This window comes from Oncorhynchus mykiss, chromosome 10 (genome assembly GCF_013265735.2).
Source record: "Oncorhynchus mykiss isolate Arlee chromosome 10, USDA_OmykA_1.1, whole genome shotgun sequence".
NCBI classification, from domain to species: domain Eukaryota; kingdom Metazoa; phylum Chordata; class Actinopteri; order Salmoniformes; family Salmonidae; genus Oncorhynchus; species Oncorhynchus mykiss.
In genome coordinates, this window is record NC_048574.1 from 70,613,608 (window position 1) to 70,623,984 (window position 10,377).

The following is a 10,377-nucleotide window of genomic DNA, read 5'->3' on the forward strand; positions in this document are numbered from 1 at the left end:
GCTAAGGACCCTGGGACTAAACACATCCCTCTGTAACTGGATCCTGGACTTCCTGATGGGCCGCCGCCAAGTGGTAAGGGTAGGCAACTACACATCCGCCACGCTGATCCTTCGACACTGGGGCCCCTCAGGGGTGCGTGTTTAGTCCTCTCCTGTACTCCCTGTTCACTCATGACTGCGTGGCCAAGCACGACTGCAACACCATCATTAAGTTTGCTGACAACACAACAGTGGTAGACCTGATCACCGACTACGATGAGACAGCCTACAGGGACAAGGTCAGAGACCTGGCAGTGTAGTGCCAGGACAACAACCTCTCCCTCAATGTGAGCAAGACAAAGGAGATGATCGTGGACTACAGGAAAAGGAGGGCCGAACAGGCCCCCATTAACATTGATGGGGCTGTAGTGGAGCAGGTCGAGAGTTTCAAGTTCCTTGGTGTCCACATCACCAACAAACTATCATGGTCCAAACACACCAAGACAGTCGTGAAGAGGGCACGACAACGCCTTTTCCCCCTCAGGAGACTGAAAAGATTTGGCATGGGTCCCCAGATCCACAAAAAGTTCTACAGCTGCATCATCGAGAGCATCCTGACCCGTTGTATCACCGCCTGGTATGGCAACTGCTCGGCATCTGACCGTAAGGTACTACAGAGGGTAGTGCATACAGCCCAGTACATCACTGAGGCCAAGCTTCCTGCCATCCAGGACCTATATAATAGGCGTGTCAGTGGAAGGCCCAGAAATTTGTTAAAGACCCCAGTCACCCCTGTCATAGACTGTTCTCTCTGCTACTGCCAAGCTTTTACCCCCAAGCTATAAGACTGCTGAACAATTAATGAAATGGCCACCCAAACTATTTAAATTGACCCCCCCCCCCCCACAGCCCTTGTTTTTACACTGCTGCTACTCGCTGTTTATTATCAATGCATAGTCACTTTACTCCTACCTACATGTAGAAATGACCTCAACTAACCTGTACTCCCACACATTGACTCGGTACCGGTACCCCCTGTATACAGCCTCGTTAATGTTATGTCATTTTATTGTGTTACTTTTTACTTCAGTTTATTGAGTAAATATTTTCTTAACTCTATTTCTTAAACTGCGTTGTTGGTTAGGAGCTTGCATTTCATGGTAAGGTCTACACTTGTATTTGGCGTATGTGACAAATAAAATTAGATTTGACTTGATGCATTTTTTATTTATTTATTTTATTTAACCTTTATTTAACTAGTCAGTTAAGAACAAATTCTTATTTACAATGTCGGCCTACCAAAAGGCAAAAGGCCTCCTGCGGGGACGGGGACCCGGGATTAAAAATAAAAAATAAACACAATATAAATATAGGACAAAACACACATCAGGACAAGAGAGACACCACAACACTATATAAAGAGAGACCTAAGACAACAACATAGCAAGGCAGCAACACATAACAACACAGCATGGTAACAACACAACATAACAACAACATGGTAGGAACACAACATGATAGCAACACAAAACATGGTATAAACATTATTGGGCACAGACAACAGCACAAAGGGCAAGAAGGTAGAGACAACAATATATCACACAAAGCAGCCACAACTATCAGAAATAGTGTCCATGATTGGGTCTTTGAATGAAGAGATTGAGATGAAACGGTCCAGTTTTAGTTTGAGTATGTTCCCAACTTAAATGTCTTAAGAGCAGCCAATCAGATGAGCCGCTAGCCGCTGAAGGCATACTGCTCGGTGATGTAGCAGGGTTTCTCCAAGGTTTCTCTAGATGCCATGGACCTTGAAACTATAAACACCTCTCTTTGCAAAAATAAATATAGAATCATTTGTTGCCACATTCCATGGAAACTGCACTTTATGAAAAGATTTATATCATTTTCAATATCCAGGCCAGCGCTGGTATGCTATGACCGTTTCATTCTAAGTGGACTAGAATTGTTATACCGTGAAGAGGCAATTAGTAAAGCACACTAAGTACTATTGTCAATCATTTACACTTGTACTTTTATGGATATTTTACAGCCGCCTCGTTTCAGGTGCTGAGATATGCAATAAATCATTTTCTCACTTCTCGTGACAGTACAAAGAGACAATCTGCCATAATTACAGAATAGCGAGCCCACGGCGGTTAACAAAGTTATGCTTTCGCTCCGTTAACTGACTGTCCAGACGAGATTTAGTTATTCCACATGTGTTTCTGATATAAAATAATGACCCTACCCTACCTATGTTGGGAGAGAGTTCTGTAGGCTAGTCTGAAATATTGGCTGTTCCTTGTAGTGGTTGTCATCTACTCAGACTCAATACTACTCACTCAGGTAGATACAGGGAAGAGGACCATTAGATTGTATGGAGACTTTTGGGCGCCTTGGAAAAGAAAGGTTGGAATACTGAGTAGAGCGTTTCTTTAGAGATAGGCCACCCGAACAGTGTGATACTCATATAGACGCAGGGAAGATGAGACCAGGAGCACCATGAGAGTGTGAAGACTTCAGGTCTCCCTGGAAAGAGCAGTCGGATACTGAATGCTCATATCCAACTTTTGCTTAGTGGTAGGGCCACCCACAGACTCCACGGTGCCCACCAAGATTAACGAGGCAGCGTCAAGTCTCTGGGTACACAGGTTCCAAAATGTATCAGCAAGAGGAACAAACGAGTCGTCCCCGTAGAAAGTTCTAGTGCTGCCATAGTAGGTTCCAGAAGACTGAAACGCTTGATGATTAATAGAAGGCTTTTATTTGGCACTCGTATTGGCATCCAAGGCCTAGACAGGACGACTTTAGCACTTAGGACTGGTAAGAAATCTGTCTCTTCACAGACAACTGATGAGGGTAATGGGAGAGAAGCAGACTAATGACAAACTACAGAATGATTTGGATCCTGATATTGTCGTCTTTTTTGGGGCCTGTGTTGGATGTCTGTGTTGGTAAGAGTAATGGATGTGTTGGTAAGAGTAATGGATGTGTTGGTAAGAGTAATGGATGTGTTGGTAAGAGTAATGGATGTGTTGGTAAGAGTAATGGATGTGTTGGTAAGAGTAATATCTGTGTTGGTAAGAGTAATGGATGTGTTGGTAAGAGTAATGTCTGTGTTGGTAAGAGTAATGGATGTGTTGGTAAGAGTAATGGATGTGTTGATAAGAGTAATGGATGTGTTGGTAAGAGTAATGGATGTGTTGGTAAGAGTAATGGATGTGTTGGTAAGAGTAATGGATGTGTTGGTAAGAGTAATGGATGTGTTGGTAAGAGTAATGGATGTATGACAGGCTTCTTCTAAAGAGTAAGTCATGTGATAAAAATGTTTTCGGTGCATTTCAAGAATTACAGTACGCTCTATGTGTTTGTCTGACCACAGGGGTTGGTGTCAGAGTTCATACACCTTACATCACTGTACAGACCGCTGACACAGTCACTTCTGTGCTCGCCTGCATAGAAAAGCGTATTGTTAGCTGAAACAAAGATGTGTCAGTGTCTCTCGGTGACTCTCTCCACTTGTTCATTTGGAGTCTTCCAGTCATAACTTGTCAGCAGTAACCACAAGGAATATGTGGTCGGACACTCACAAACACCAAGCCCCTTTTCACAGTGTCTTCTCTCTAAGGTCTTTGTTTTTTGTTCATAGAAAATCAAGTCATTTTCCAGGTGGGGAAAAAAGTAATTTGTCCATAAAGTCTTTTTAGAAAAGCCCGATAGACTCATTGTTGTAGCAAAAGTGCAGACAATTAATTCTATTCATGTCGAAAGTTATTATTTTCCGTTGCTAAATTGCTAAATCTTTCGCTCAACACCAGCTAAGTGGCAGCCTGTTCATTGGGCATGGCAGTCATTACGATTGGCTGAGACTGAAGGCTTTATCATCCTAATTCTCACATTTTCCATTACCTCTTGTTGTTGCAGCATACTTTTTACATAATCCATTTTTTCTCTTGCAAATTGTCAAATCATTTCAATCAGCCTAAAATGACGCTTGCCCCTGAGTCCAAGAAAAGAGCCGTTCTTGCTTCAGCGGTGATCCAAACAGACTGGCTGCCGAGCCTCACTGCCAACTTTCAATTCCTGGCTGGACCCCTGCCTGGTCCAACCACTGCTCTCTGTCTATTCTCAACTTCTCAGTCACTTTGCCCCAACGATGATTAAACAGTTGTATTAGTGCCTAATGGAAATACCCAGAGCCATGCAACAAGTATGTAATAGCTACATAATAACTCATCTAGAAGACCATGCTCAAGCACAGACATCACGGGCCTTGGGCTCTGTGATGTGAAGGATCACCCATTAATCCTGTGTGTAGTAACTGTCGGCCAGTCTGATCTACTGTAACATCGGCTTCAGAGAAGAATTGGAAGTATGGTAAAGGGAGACTAGATATGCATGTTGTATAGTTCAGTGCTTTTGTGAGGAGAATCTGGATCTCATGTAAAATGATGCTGAGGCCTTCCTCTGTGTTTGAGTTCCTTATCTCTCGTCGTAGTTATGTTAGAGTATGGCCCTGTATCCTCCCTACATAGACTAGTATCCTCATTGGGTCCATATGGTCTATATATTTCCTAACTGTCTATAAAAGCCAAGGTTTCCTGATTTAGGCTACCTGCCCACCCACCCATTCTATGGTATATAAATTCCTGTTTCCAGCCAAACGAATGTCTACAACCACTGATGAAATGTGACCAACTGTATCTATTTGAAGACATTTTAAAGGACGAGCTCTTTTCTTTCATGTTATTCAAGTGTTACCATGCACATGCAACAAGATCGCTCAGATGTGCCAGTGCCTATTAGAATTATAAAGGACAAGCACTAAAAACACGAATATGAATACAAGGCGCTGTGTCGACACAAAGTCCAGACAGACTCGTTGTAAACGTGACGTAGGCACGTCTGGCCGTCCGGCGTATCTTTCAAATCAAACGTTTCTAGCCTAAACACGGGTTGTTATGCAGCGTTATTTATCGTTTAGAGAACGCAGAAGAAGGCTCCCCCGGTCTGCAATCATGTCCTAAGTGTATTTTACTGGGTTTTACCTGGAAGACGGATGGGCCTGCTGGAAAGCACTGGAGCTTCATTATAGACGGATGAGAGCAACTGCGAAACACTCATGCCTTGGCAGAACAGATCCTACCCAGGTTGTTACATGGACCCCTACTTTGATCTCTGAGAGATGTGTTATATTTTAGTCCTTCATCAGTCCAGTGGAAATCATCTGATGTATAGATTGGGAAGGGCGCGCTGAGTAGCGATAAACTGCAGGAGCCGAGAAAATAAACGCTGTTATCGTTTGACTGGTTGAAATAATGGAGTGAGGATGCATGATGGATGATGGAGGTTTATTGATGTGGCGCCAAAGCACTCACTCTCTCTTTTTCCTTTCTGTTTATCCTGGCGGCCATCTTTGTTTTTCTGCCTCCATGAGAACCAAATTTCCACCATACTGCACAGGTCAAGGTGTGACCGACTAGTGCATGCCAGCAGGCCTATCTAGGCCCGTTACAAAGAGATCTCCTGCATGTCACAAGACTGTTAGCCCTCTGAGCCGAAGCCTGGACATTAGCTCTGGGTCTTCAGGTCTCGGGCAAGGGTACTTATCATAAGAGTGTGGTTCACAGAATCACCTCTGTTACAAAGGCCTCTCCTTTGGTTGGCCCATCAATATAGTGCTTGAGGATCGGGCCATCTGTCTGCTGTATTGTACTAGCAGACCTATTAGCAGTGTGATGACAGACTGGAGAATCAAACCCCGGTCTTCAGAGACATGTTCCCCAAAGTTGTTGGTTTCATCACTGTTTCAGTAGACCTAACAGTTGTTTTAGGGCCAGATAACTTACCGTGCCACTCACAGACAGGTGTAAATCAACCACCCCCACTTCAGACACCACACATTCACAGTTTAAACAGAGCCGGGTCTTCAACCCTTAGGCCTTTGGCCTGTAAACTCTATTCTTAGAAAAAATATGATTTGTGGGATGGGTAGGGTCAACCAAAGAACGCTTTATGTTCACAGGTAGCATCTTATTCCTACCCTTTGCGCTCTCCCTCGGTCTCAGCAGCATCCTGCTAAGCTAACAGATGGTGTTAACCTTTCTCATCCTGTAAAGGGTTTTAGCTGGTTCATCCAGACATCCAGTAGCTGTGTTAACACCTCACCATTGTCAGTAAGATTGATGGGACTCTTGTTATCACATTTCAGCTCCTTTATAGACCAGGACCAGGAAGAAGAGATGGATTTCTCGGGACACCTGTATAAATACAGATGATCGAGTTTCTTGCCCATTTATTTTGTCCATGTCAGAATCTCTCCATTCTAATTCCATTTACACCTGTTGGGTTTTCATTTCTCTGTCTCTCTTTCGCTCTCTCTTTCGCTCTCTCTCAGTCTCTCTCTCAGTCTCTCTCAGTCTCTCTCTCAGTCTCTCTCTTTCGCTCTCTCTCAGTCTCTCTCAGTCTCTCTCTCAGTCTCTCTCTCAGTCTCTCTCTCAGTCTCTCTCTCAGTCTCTCTCTTTCTTTCTACCTCTCTCTTCCTTTCACAATTCTCACTCCTTTGAACATGGCCCATCTGTTTTTTGGTCCGCCTTAGTCGGACCTTTGCCGGGTGCCAAGCGCTGTGCAGTCGGGAATTAGATTGAATCTTAACTGATTAGCCATTTCTAATAGACACAGTGATTTGCTTTTCAGAAAAAGAGAGCAGAGAGTGCAGCCAAAAGAATGTGTGCGTGAGCAAGAGAATTACTACGATGTTGTTGTGCTGCCTGTCATATGTCATATGTCCGCTCCCATACAAAATAGTTAAACACTTTTTGTGAGCCAACGTCATTAAGTCTTGTGGTGAAGGAGTCGTCTCAGACCTTTGATTTATGTGAAGTGGAATGCTTGTCTATCCGAATTGGAATTGACCCCATCCCTAAAGTCAAACAGTATGTGAAGGTATCCCCACAACTGGACACATACATGCTCTTGTAACGTCCTATGAAACGTGTCTAGAACTCTGATGTTGTATATTCTGAGAACGTGGTAATCACCCTTTTGGGTATGTGCCAAAGCATGCTCAAGATTTCTCAGAAGGTTTTTTTCTAACGTAGATGGAATGTTCCGTGAACTAACTGAAAACTGAACACTCAAACATTACTGGTAACATTACAACAACGTTCGCTCTCCCTAGAATTGTTAGCTGGGAGCAGGGGTGAGGGGTCGACAAATAAGCGGCACACGTTGGAAGCCCAGCATGTGAATGCGTTTAGGCAGGAATGCAGGATATGCCATCAAAGATTCATGACCGTGCTTTGATCAGTGTCTGCCCCTGATTTACTGGCTTGGATCGAAGATTTGTGTGTGGGTTTATTGGTGAGAGTAAATTGAGGACAGCGGACTCCTAGTTCAAAACTGTTAGGGGTTTCACACTGCTATACCTCCTTCATGCCCAGGTATGTCAGAACAGGTTATGGAGTCCTTTTAATGGCGTGGCTGTATGTGGGTGGGTGTGTGTTGGTGTGTGTGTGCGCGTGCGTGCGTGCGTGGGTGAACGTTTTATCCGAGTAGACAGCATTTGGTTGTGCTCACCCTTATGAAAAAATATTGCAGTTAGAGTGCAGTATAACGGCAGTACACTGCAGTATAACTGTAGTTAGAGTGCATTATAACTGCAGTATGCTGCAGTATAACTGTAGTTAGAGTGCAGTATAACGGCAGTACACTGCAGTATAACTGTAGTTAGAGTGCATTATAACGGCAGTACACTGCAGTATAACTGTAGTTAGAGTGCATTATAACTGCAGTACACTGCAGTATAACTGTAGTTAGAGTGCATTATAACTGCAGTATGCTGCAGTATAACTGTAGTTAGAGTGCATTATAACTGCAGTATGCTGCAGTATAACTGTAGTTAGAGTGCAGTATAACGGCAGTACACTGCAGTATAACTGTAGTTAGAGTGCATTATAACTGCAGTATGCTGCAGTATAACTGTAGTTAGAGTGCATTATAACTGCAGTATGCTGCAGTATAACTGTAGTTAGAGTGCATTATAACTGCAGTATGCTGCAGTATAACTGTAGTTAGAGTGCAGTATAACGGCAGTACACTGCAGTATAACTGTAGTTAGAGTGCATTATAACTGCCGTATGCTGCAGTATAACTGTAGTTAGAGTGCAGTATAACTGTAGTTAGAGTGCAGTATAACGGCAGTACACTGCAGTATGTATAACTGTAGTTAGAGTGCAGCATAACGGCAGTACACTGCAGTATAACTGTAGTTAGAGTGCAGTATAACGGCAGTACACTGCAGTATAACTGTAGTTAGAGTGTAGTATAACGGCAGTATGCTGCAGTATAACTGTAGTTAGAGTGCAGTATAACGGCAGTACACTGCAGTATAACTGTAGTTAGAGTGCATTATAACTGCAGTATGCTGCAGTATAACTGTAGTTAGAGTGCAGTATAACGGCAGTACACTGCAGTATAACTGTAGTTAGAGTGCAGTATAACGGCAGTACACTGCAGTATAACTGTAGTTAGAGTGCAGTATAACGGCAGTACACTGCAGTATAACTGTAGTTAGAGTGTAGTATAACGACAGTACACTGCAGTATAACTGTAGTTAGAGTGCATTATAACTGCAGTATGCTGCAGTATAACTGTAGTTAGAGTGCATTATAACTGCAGTATGCTGCAGTATAACTGTAGTTAGAGTGCAGTATAACGGCAGTACACTGCAGTATAACTGTAGTTAGAGTGTAGTATAACGGCAGTATGCTGCAGTATAACTGTAGTTAGAGTGCATTATAACTGCAGTATGAGGCAAAAATGGTGTCCAAAATAACAGTTTTTTTTACTGCCTTAATTTTACAGTGTAAATGCAGGTAGAGTGCAGTATAACTAGTACACTGCAGTTATCCTGCAATTACTGCATCCAAAATACCACAGTCGCCTGCAGTTACTAAACTTGTACTGCAGTTTCAATTGCAATCTTTTTTTGTAAGGGGAGCAGCAACTGTTCCATGCTACCGTAAGTCATCGTGCTGGTTCTGATATCACGTCTATATGTCCGGATCTATAGAAATACTTCAACTAAATATGTAGATGTGGATGATGCATGTGTCACCTAGTTTGGTCCCAGACCTGTTTGTGCTGTGAACTGTTGTGTCATGCCAAACATGTTTGACCATAGGAGTTGGCGAGACATTACAAACTGATGCGGGACCAGGATATCACCTACTAGCAGACTTCACTTGACTGGCCCCACAGACTGACCCCTGTCTGACTCACAGGAGCTGGTGGTGAGGTGTGAAACAGGCCTCGTCTCATAATGAACCGTGTACGAGGCCAAGTAGTGTTGTTTCTCCATAATATCCCAACATTAAGTTCATCTGTATTTCGTCTTGGCTCATGACGTTGATACAAAGAGACAAAACCACGCTGTATTGCTCCCCTTCAACTCGTTTGCGGGTGGTGGTTCCAATTCTCCTAAACCCGGGTTTCCATTTTGTTTACATCTTCAACATGTTTCGGGGACCGAAATGTGTCTGCCAGTAAACAAACAACTGCCCGTGTTTGTGTCACGCACCCTTAGAAGTCGAGAGGAGTGCCGATTTTGGACGTTCGGGCTCAAACAAGCGGTTTGTGTGGCGGGTGTTTTGGCGTCCATCTTGTTCTCACATTCCCACACAGAGCAGCATCTTCCCAAATGTGTTTCATTAGGGACCTTTCAACAGGACTCAAAACGTTTTGCCACTGTGTCCAACACTGAAACACATGTGGGGAAATGAGGACATAGTGCATTACATGGAGCACTAGGCACCATATTCAAACCCTCCCTAACTTGTATGTGGTTAGAGTACTGTATATAATACTGTGTTGTTTCCAATATCACCCTAATCTCAGATGAGTCAGCATACAGTATGTAGGGATATGATATGGCATTTTTTAAATCATCAACAACATCCATTGCCGTTCTGTGCTCACTTAGATAAGAGAGCTAGCACTTGCCCACATCCTCAGTCAACGGGACTGTGGGAGCTCCATTTGTCAAACAGGCAAACCTGATACGCTGTGTTATTGTGCTACTTTCAACAGCTCCAAACGGTGACACTGCCCCTCCTACTCCCAGGAGGGGGGTCTCAACCACCACCCCACCCCGTCATTCCCCCATCCACTGTCATCCCTCATCTGCAAAACGAAGGCTTTGTCAGGATGTCTCACTTTGGCAGTTTAACTTGATAGGGAACCATTGAGGGCTTGTGGGTGGCAAAGGGTACAATTTCCTCCTCGGTAGTGGGAAAAAAAGGAGATTTCCTAGGATGAATCATCCATAGGTCTCTCTGTCACTCTGTCCTCTATCCATATGTCTCCTCTCTGTTGCTCTGTTTTCTCTATCTCTCTGTC